A 9,617-nucleotide genomic window follows, 5' to 3' on the forward strand; every position below is an offset into this window, starting at 1 on the left:
ATATGAAAACGATTCTTTGCTTGTTTAAAAAAAAATTGAAATATTCCTGGAAAACAAAAACACATGTTTTTGTAAATTAAATGTCCCATAATTTCAATGCCTCAAATAACCGAAATCTTAATTGAACTAAAACTTAAATCCCAACATCAGGGTAAAACGTGTGGCTCCGCGCGTTGTCGAGCCCGGGCACTCGATGCCACCCGAGTCCCACCCCCCAGGTCCACCGCTGGGGGTAAGCCCCTACCGTGAAAAGCTTCAGTGCCAGCGCTTCAGCCGCTCCATGCGTTTGTATACTCAACGCTCCGCGCTATTCCCTCTATTCAAAATAAAAAGCCTCAATCACAATAAAAAAAATAGATTTTTAAATACTTCAACTACTTCATCGCCGTTTCAAAGTGACGGACATTTGCTCTCGTGTCTGATCGATGCATTAAGCTTCTCCGCGGTTTATTCCCCGTGATTCCCTCGAATATTGAATTACAGAAGCTGTCAGTTAAGAGTGAACCATCGCACCGATGATAATCGGATGGAGGGAAGAAAATAAAGCCATCAAAGTGTATTAATTTCTCGTGCTTTATTCATCATGAAACGCCGAAATGAAAAATGAGGGCAAACCTGTGGTAAAATCGATCATGCGGTGAATTAGTGGAGAATATTAGTGATTTTATTTTATTTCAGTTGCAACAAGTGATATTTCATTCATTATTGTGCTTGAAAGGAGCATATTCCGTTAAGTGATTTTTTTGTTATTTTCAAAATTTCAGACAGTTCAAGCTTCTTCGCTAATGTTTTAGCTATTTTTACTTTTTTTAATTATGGGAACTGAGCTTTATTAAGAAAAAACTGAAAAATTGAGAAACGCATCGGTATACGACCTTTCTCGACCAGAAATGTTTCCGGGCTTTGGAACAAATACAAGTCCTTGGGAGTGAAAAAAAAAATGAAGAAAACATCGTAAAAGGTTTGGGCCAGCTACTGTAAAACAGGAGATTTATTGGAGAGTTGGTGGATAGGATTCTCCGGCTTATTCGCGTCACTGTGACTGATGACACTGGTTGGAGAGGCCGAGAATAGGGGTAAGGTAGAAATTATGTGAGATTTCGTGAAATTAGTGGAGAGATATTCCTCACGTGGAAGAAAATTTGCGGAATTGCAATGTCTGTAGTGTATTCTCATCGAAGTGGAGATACGAATCTAGTCCAATGGAAGAATTCGGTTAATCAGTCAATTTTCTGGAAAATATGACACTATAAGGCGAAATTCGAGAAGAGTTTTTTTTGGAAATTTTCAGGATGACAAAAACGATGTCACAAAGATTTACTCGTTTATTAGTCAGAACTTGGTAATGTAATCACTAACAGAAAGATTCAAACGAAATCTCAAACTTGTCGATCATCGATGAAACCAAGTTTTTTCGGAGGAAATTTCTCTTCAATTTTCATTAGATATAATCGGAGATGAGACATTTAAAGAATCATCTTTTTGCGACCCTTTTCGTAACCCCTTCATTGCCACTACAACAAGTAATCATCTCGGTAACGTGATCTTGAGACCTAATTAGCAGATCTTCCCTGCACACAAGCAAAGTCTGTATAGTCGTTATTTATCAAAATTCTACTTTCTCTTAATAGATTGCGATATTTTGAATTAATTTTTAGAAATAGATGCACATTTTTCTCTAGGCAATTCACTATCTAATTAATTGTTCAAATAAGAAATCTTTTTGACTTTTAGTAATAAATTTCCCTATCAGGAATGAAAATGACATATTCTATTAAGGTTTTATTGCCTGATTTCCAACCTTCAATCTTCGGTTTTAAAATTGTGAATTTTGAAATTGTGAATCATTCATAAACACTTTTATTGCATTGAATTCAGAAAGTTCAACACATTTGCCCCAGAGAACATAGTGCAATTTGTAATTTTATCATTTTCTTTATGGTATCTTCATGTTTTCCTTTTCCTGTCCACATGGAATGCGAAACTAAAAGATATTTCTTTGAAAATTTATCGTGCCTTCGTTAGCCGTGGGAAAAACACGGCACAGGAGGGAGATTTTTACGATGCCACTGAATACTTTTGAGGGGCAATTCAGAAGGAATTTATTGGAACTGAGTGGGTTTCTATCTGTTACTTTCGCATTTCTGGTCATTGTGATATTTGGAACAATTCCGCTTGCTCGGGAGATAAATAATTGTCAGTTGATTATCAAAGGCATTAAATTGAATTGAATCCACATCAAGTTGAATGATTTGTTCTCAATTTTTGGCTGGGAAATATTACAACGTTGTCAATGATAATTTGAATTTGAATTGTTTTTATTACTGAAACTGAGAAAAGAGTGCAAAGTCAAAGAAATCCATAGGAAACTTGTCTTAAACTATATTTGAAGTAATTAGTCGGTATTAGGTGCAATTCTCAATGAAAATGAAAATTCAATTCAATTTAAGCTTTAATTCGATATCAAATTTGAAAATTCAAATCCTTAACGTGATTTTTTTTATAATTCCATTAATTAAAAAAAAGTCATGTTTTTACATTTTCATGGGGATTTATTTTTTTTACGGACAATTGCAACTCGAATTGAATTTCTATGTGAAAACATAAATTTTTTCAACTTCAAAATCTTAGAATTGTGTTTTCTCCTACAATTATTAATTTCTATCTATGAAATTACTTTATCGACTAGATTATCGCATTGTTGAGTCAATGAATTAGTTTAATGAATAAAAAATAATAATTGCAGGAGAAAACACAATTCTAAAGATTCATATAAACGTAGGGGTTCCGTTTCCCCTTAACCATAAAGATCCGGGGAATTACTGAAGGAAGTTTCTTCAGGATGATCAGTGCATCACGGATAAACAAGGAAAGTTCTACTTAGGGGATATTCTAGAAAATTCTGACATTGCGCGAAGTTTTTCTTATCTAACGAGAGATGCTGATGACACAATTTTTATATGAGAAGTGAAGGTACATTCTCCTGAAAAATAGAGATGAGGGAAGACGTCCTACATGTTTCAAGCACATATCTGGCAATGCAAATAATACGACCGAGACGGGAAGGCCATTCTTCACGGAGAGAAAAGTTGAATAAAAAGTAATAGAAAATTGTGGCAAATTTTAATGTACGAAAGGTAATCTTGGACCTAAATTGTAGTTTAATAAAAAATACCATTTGCAGAGGATATCTTACACTGATAGAAAGGATTAGTTATTGTTAACGAATGGATTTGGTTGGAGACTAGGGTCTATTCTATCTCACCAAATGCTCATTCGTTAATAGTTAACAAATGCACATTTGAGGAGCCTTGTTTGACTCGATTTTCGCTTTTCAAGTGAACTATTCGTTAACTATTAACGAATATTCATTTGGTCATATCCAACTCTACCATGCGTTAACAGTTAACGAATCTCATTTGGAATAAATAGATCAGTCTATCAGTGTACTATTCGTTCGTTAAGGGGAGATTATTGTGAGTTTTAAAAGTCGTGGATTCTTGGAGTGAGATTTTTCATACGTTGAAGATCGATTATATAGATCTGAAAACGTGTAATTAGTGTAAAAAAAAAAATTTTTAATTGTTCGTTTGCCCGAAAACGCTTACAAAAGATTGTTTTTTCCAAAATTTTTGGAAAAATGTATGGAATAACAATTACGAGCCAGTTTTTTTGAATTCGACTCCTACACAGCTGATTTACCAAATAAAAATTTTTTTTTTGCACTAATTATTTGTTTTCAGATCTATATAATCGATATTCATCGTATGAAAAGCCTCACTCCAATAACTCACGACTTTTAAAACTTACAGTAGTCTCCCCTCAACAAAAACACATCTATGGATGCAAAAGTTACTGTTCCCTGTACAATAAAATTTCCGAAACGGCAGGGTTTTTTTCTGGCTCCGATGTGAAAAATATGGGGACGGACGAAAGTGGGATTCTACCATACTGCGTTTGGTAAATAATATCATTCTCCGTCACAAAAAAATTCCTCCACATATGTTTAATTTATTCATTCACATTCGTGAGATACTTTTTAATAGCATGAACGGTAAATTCTGCAATTTCGGCATAAATTACCCTCACGTTTAGTGAATTTTCTGAAGTCAGCGGAGAAAAGTTCACTATTTTCTCGTGTTTTTACCTTGATATGCACTGAAAAATACCTAGAAATGGATTCCGCTCCGCGATGATATGACTTGTTTGGTCATTTTTCTCCAACTTTTTTTCTCCGTATTCAGTTGAAATTGTGCGTTCGATATTTCGGTTGGATCATGTGCGACCCGTAGTACGGAGAGAAATTTTCTAGAATTTTTTTAGTTATACCGCAAGAAACTTGACGAGAAAATCCTTTGGAGAGATGGTCTCGGTCTCAATGAAAATGGAAAATCTTTGGTCTTGTCTCAGTCTTATAATAGGGGAGGGTAGGGCAAAACAGACCGGGAGGATGGCAGGGCAAAACGGATTCCAAGGGCAAAACGGACCACTGACAGAAAATTGGTAATTTTTTTTTTCTTTCCTTCAAATCAGGAACACTGAATGTGTTAAACATACGAACACACATACGAACATACGAATACACATGTGCACACACATACCTAAACATATACAGACATTCTTTAAAAACATCATTTCTTCACGTTTCAGGACATTTCTAGACATTTTCATCCAAAATTAAGAAATCGAAAAAAATCACGATTACAAAGCTTCCATTCGGAAGCGAGAATAAAGATGATTCATTTTCTGTTAGTGGTCCATTTTGCCCTAGGGGTCCGTTTTTCCCATCTGGTCCGTTTGACCCTACCCTCCCCTACGTAGTATCGACTCCTCTCGTGATGACTCCGAGTCAATTTATCTTATTTCTGCATCAAGTTTTTCGTGTTTTCTAATGTAAAATGTCTGTTTTTGTCTCGGTTTGTCTCATCTTGATCTTCTACATATAAAAAACGCACAAACAATCTCAAAAGAATATTTCATAGACAAAACTCCAAATCAACACAACAAACCAGTCACCTTTTTAGTAGAATTTTAATGGAGTTCGAATAAAATCCTCACAGAATTTCAATAGAAATTCACCGGAATTCCTTAGAGAAAACACTAGGTTTTCCTAGGAACTTGTGTCATACATAAAACTTCAACAAATTACATATTGTTAAAGGTAGCGCCATAAAAATAAACGTCGAGGAAATAAACGTCTGAATATGACATTTTCGTGAAATGTTAAGCAATCATTTCTGAGATTAGGTATTTTCTCCTAACACAGCGTCCAGAAAATTTCTTTGTAACTGAGGAAATTCTTTGTGTAGAAACTCTTCTGACATTTGGTCTCAGCATCACTCATTCTCGAAATAATTCCATAATTAATCGACCAAACTGAGCAAACTTATCACATTGCTCCATTAAAAATATGCAGATCTCACTTTGTTAAACTCTCTTCACAACCGGAACTACAATTCTGATATATTGCATGATAAGCATTGGTACATTCTGTAATCATAAATTCATCAAAAATCCGGATATATACTGAGAACATTAAAAGTAACTGCCACTGCTATAATTACTGCAGTAGAGTTCTAAAATTATACATTGCTATAAGTACCAACCATTTCTCTCAACTTTATTGCAACTCTTCGTGTACAGGAGCAGCAAATGGCTTCGCGTTTTTTCTATTTTCATTGTGAGACCGACCTATTCTACAGTTTTTTCCGTACAAACCGATTCTCTCGTAATTAAGATAACGGGGGGAAAAATTGAAACAATTTTTCTTGCGATTTTATCGTGTTGAGAAGTCGTCTTCTAAAATTCTTCCGATTAAGTTCATATCTTTTGATGAATCTTTCTATTCTTACGTTTCCTCCCTATCTTTCGTACCTTGTGATATATATGGAAAAGAATCCATATCGTATCCTCCGAACCGTGAACAGTGAAAAAATATCAGACTATATATGCGGAAAATGTCTATCCCGAATCTCTGTACGCAAAAGTATTTTTATGTCGCTAGACCAGATAAAACGCTATTCTAACCTCGCTTTGCTCGGTTAGATCGCGGTTTTCGGACCTAGTGCCATAATAGTACATTAGAGTACAAGGGCACAAATTTCGTTTTCAATGAATGTGTAGTTTACAGGCCGAGCCGAAGGCGAGGTCTGTACACACATTCGTTGAAAACGAAATTTATTACCGAGTGCTCTATAATATTTTATGTCAAGTCGTGCAGAAGTCGAGTTTTGAGCAAGCTGCACGAAGCGCAGCGTGCGATAAACTCGACTTATTGCACGGCGCGACATAAAATATTGTATGTCACAAGGCGATAATAGTACATTAGAGTACAAGGGCACAAATTTCATTTTCAACGAATGTGTAGTTTACAGGCCGAGCCGAAGGCGAGGTCTGTACACACATTCGTTGAAAACGAAATTTATTACCGAGTGCTCTATAATATTTTATGTCAAGTCGTGCAGAAGTCGAGTTTTGAGCAAGCTGCACGAAGCGCAGCGTGCGATAAACTCGACTTATTGCACGGCGCGACATAATAGTATATTAGAGTACGAGATGTGAAATTCCGTTTTCGACGGATGTGCAGTTTACAGGCCGAGCCGAAGGCGAATGGAATTTATCGCCGAGTGCTCTATACTGTTTTATGCTACCTCGTGCGGTAGTCGAGTTTCGAGCAGGCTGCGTGAAGCGCAGCGTGCTTTAAACTTGACTTATCGCACAGCGTGGCATAAAAGTATTCTTCGCCTCGGCGGGCGCAAAGTACCCATTTGGAAAAGGGAAATCTGACTTTACGCCTATGACGAGGCGAAAAATACCGTTCTACGCGGAGAAAAGTGAATGGTAGGGGTTACTTTTATATGGTAGAGGTTACCATAAATTATCGTAAAAGGGTTTCTAAGTCAATCTCAATAGTAATTTTTACTATGTTCAACAGTAAAGCGTGCTATGTTGTATAGTAATCAATACCATTCGAACATGGTAGGCATTACTATACAATATAGCAACGACAACCATTATTATAGGAGAGATTACCATGTGGATAGTAATCAGTACTATTTATCCATGGTAATCTCTCCTTTTCTCGATATCGTAGAAAATACTAAAAATAGCCAACAAGGCACAATTAAAATTGAATTATCGGTTACTCATCAACAAGTCTTTACCACCACCTTTTGTCCCTGGTCCAGCCCTTAACAAGAGATTAGAATTAGATCCAAATTATCGTCATTTTCTGCCAGTTCTCCCGTCCAATCGATCTGGAGATATTACAATAGTAAGCTCTCTCAATTATTTGGGACATGATATCAGGGAAAACGTAATATTGATGATGCCGACCGAGGCTGGTCGTCAATTATATTTGATCAATATCGTAATCCTAGAGCCAAACAATCAAATTATTCTTGTTACTCAACAATTACAAGAATACTCCTTTGAAAGACATTTCCAATCCTATGAAATTGATATAAATGATAAGAGGTGGTCGACATTGACATTTCAACAATGAAATTTTGTATCCTATCGTATATACTATATAGCTACCTCCGGGAATGGAAAGCAATACGTTCCGAAACGTTGGGTCTAAATTCTCACGCAAAGTTGTTGAGTTTAATTACTCACATTTGAATTTTTTAATAATTTTTCGATCAAACGAACTTACCTGTAAGTGAAGTTCGATCGTGATTATATGAAGAGCCTCGTCGAGAGATTTTAAAATACAAGTAGTAGCCCGCCAGTGCTACGTGGACCCACACATCTCCAAAGAGTAAAGGAAAAAATCGGTCGTGGCACCTCTAGCGGCGCCCCACCCATACTTCATTAGTTTAAAGTAACGCGGATTATATAAAAATTGGAGACGGGTATGGGTGATGATAATGGGAGGGACTCAATCTCTCGACGAGGCTCTTCATATAATCACGATCGAACTTCACTTACAGGTAAGTTCGTTTGATCGTACAATTATATTCGAGCCTCGTCGAGAGATTTTAAAATACAAGTAGATGTTTAGAGAATATCAACCAATTTTTATTATTATTATTATTATTATTATTTTTTTTTTTTATCACAGCCAGCACTCATTTATACATGAGTGGGGAGAATAACAAAGTTTACACAACGAAGAATAGAAACATTTTCGAAACGAGAAATAACTTGATGATAATCTATCGATTATTCAGAACGGCTCTAGCAAAAGAGCTCTCGTCTGCCACGCAGGGACGATTATAAAAACGAACAAATACGTTGGATCTGTCTGACCAACCGGCTGTACTCCGAATGACATCGAAACTGATACCTCTGGTAGCTGCTGCTGAAGTAGCTGCGTGCTTTGTGCTATACGCAGAAAATCTTGAGATGTCCACCCCCGATTTATCAAGACATGCTTCTATCCATCGAGCCAAAGTTTGGGGTGAAACTGCACCGTAGGGTTTCTTGACAGCAATGAAAAAAATTGAAATATCGCCCCTAATACTTTCAGTCCGGGACAGGTAAGAGAGGACGGTACTTGCTACACAAACTTGTGGCCTTTCACTTAAAAAAGGGAGAATCAAAAGGGGTTGGTCCTTGCCAATTCTTGAAGTCTTGATCCAGTCCGGTATTTTAATCTCTAGATTTTGAGCCCTTCGTTGGATATTTTCCAACTTGATTAGAGAGAATGTCTGTAGCCTATGAGCTGTGGCTAACGCTAGAAGAGTCACTGTCTTCTCGCTGAGAAGAGTCATGTTTAGTTCATCATTTTTTGGCAGGGATTCTAGGTACGACAAGACGCACTCCGGGTCCCAGGTGTGAGAGTATCTTGGTTTAGGTGGACGCAGCTTGGCCACACCTTTGAAAAAACGTAGGACTGCTGGGTCCTTGCCTAAATCCATATCGGCGATTAAGGAGAGTGCAGAACGGGTAGAATTGAGGGAGCCATATATACTGGACCTGATACAGCAAAATACTCGATGTCTCTGCTTTGGCAAAAATCCCACCATTTGTGGAGTCCGGAGTTGTACTGTTTGTGGGTTGATTCCGTGATTGACTGAGTCATGATGTCTGCTGTTGCTGGAGAACAACCTTTCCTGATGTAGGCTTGCCGGATAATACTCCTGCCACCAGGGTAAGCTGGCAAGCTAGAGGATGGATTAGCGATCTGCAAGGAGAGAGTAAAAGATCACTCGAGGGTTTAAATTTTATTGGTTTTCCCTCCAGAGCAGATAGAAATAAGGGGTACCAGGGCTGTCTAGGCCAGAGGGGAACGACCACTATACCCGTCGCTTCATCGCTCAAAATTTTCCGGATTGTAGGTAAAATTAAGGCGAAGGGAGGAAATGCATAAAAGAAAAAATTTCCCCATTCGATGGTAAGAGCGTCGATTGAGAAAGCGAAGGGATCCCTGTGCCATGAACAGTAGCGATCGCATTTTGCATTGATGCGTGAAGCAAAAAGATCAACCTCTGGTCTGCCAAAACGTCGTACTAGTTGTTTAAAAACATCATCTGCTAGCTGCCATTCCGTATCAATATTAATGACCCTGGATTCGCGATCTGCCTCAACATTCTCCTTCGAAGGAATGTAGGAGGCAAAAATCCAAATATCTCTAGCCTCACACCACTGCCACACCAAACGAGCCAAATTAT

General features: G+C 37.4%; 1 protein-coding gene across 3 annotated transcripts in view; it reads left to right on the forward strand.

Moving 5' to 3' along the window:
• The first annotated feature begins 277 nt into the window (after positions 1-277).
• LOC107041973 overlaps positions 278-9,617 on the forward strand; it is a 320,981-nt gene continuing 311,641 nt past the window's right edge. For all 3 annotated transcript variants that reach the window (XM_015262811.1, XM_015262812.1, XM_015262813.1), the window contains exon 1: positions 278-1,076. The gene's annotated coding sequence lies outside the window, so the exon portion shown is untranslated. The remainder of the gene's footprint in view (positions 1,077-9,617) is intronic.

Source organism: Diachasma alloeum, unplaced genomic scaffold (assembly GCF_001412515.2).
Source record: "Diachasma alloeum isolate Michigan unplaced genomic scaffold, Dall2.0 Dall_scaffold_00396, whole genome shotgun sequence".
Classification (NCBI taxonomy): domain Eukaryota; kingdom Metazoa; phylum Arthropoda; class Insecta; order Hymenoptera; family Braconidae; genus Diachasma; species Diachasma alloeum.